We start from the raw sequence: 738 nt of genomic DNA on the forward strand, positions 1-738 counted from the left end.
GCTCTAAAGGACTCACAATATAATGGACAATATTATGGAAAACATATCTATATCTAGAAATGACAAAAATGATTATTTGTAGGGAAGGTAATGCATTAAACGATAATAATATGGATCTAAGTTTCAATTATCTTGACTACAAATAGAAGCAAGAATAAACTAAAAGTGTGCAAAGTATCTTACTTGAGAGGCAATTAACAGATCAGGTTCACTAAAGGAGTAAATAATAGAGTATGTCCATATAATAGAATATTATGCAACAGTTTAAAANGCTCCAGGTTAGGCTCTCTACTGACAACTCAGAGACTGGATTCTGCTTCAAATTCTGTGTCTCCCTCTCTCTCTGTCCCTCCCTCACTCATACTCTATCAAAAATAAACATTTTAAAAAGTTTAAAAAGATAAAAATAATGTTAAAAATGGTATTTTATGTGTGTATGTATATATATATATATATACACACACATACAGACATATAGGTGTGTGCATTAATGTATTCCTCATAAAATATAAGATATTTAAAGAAAAATAGTAAAAAACTTAAAAAAAGTGATAACACACACAAATATCTGGAAGGATATACACTAAATTATTTATAGTGATTACCTCTGAGAAATAAGGAGAAAAGTGTGGTTAATTTTATTCATATACATATACACAAATATATATATGAAAACACACACATATTATAAACATTTATTAATTTTATAGTTAAATAATTTTATGGGGCAGGGTTTAA

At 27.4% G+C, this 738-nt stretch overlaps 1 protein-coding gene across 1 annotated transcript in view; it reads right to left on the bottom strand.

Annotated features, from left to right (window-relative positions):
* The window catches only part of CCNB3 (cyclin B3), a 53,690-nt gene that overhangs the window by 12,555 nt on the left and 40,397 nt on the right, over window positions 1-738 (bottom strand).

Source organism: Crocuta crocuta, unplaced genomic scaffold (assembly GCF_008692635.1).
Source record: "Crocuta crocuta isolate KB4526 unplaced genomic scaffold, BGI_CrCroc_1.0 scaffold601, whole genome shotgun sequence".
Classification (NCBI taxonomy): Eukaryota; Metazoa; Chordata; class Mammalia; order Carnivora; family Hyaenidae; genus Crocuta; species Crocuta crocuta.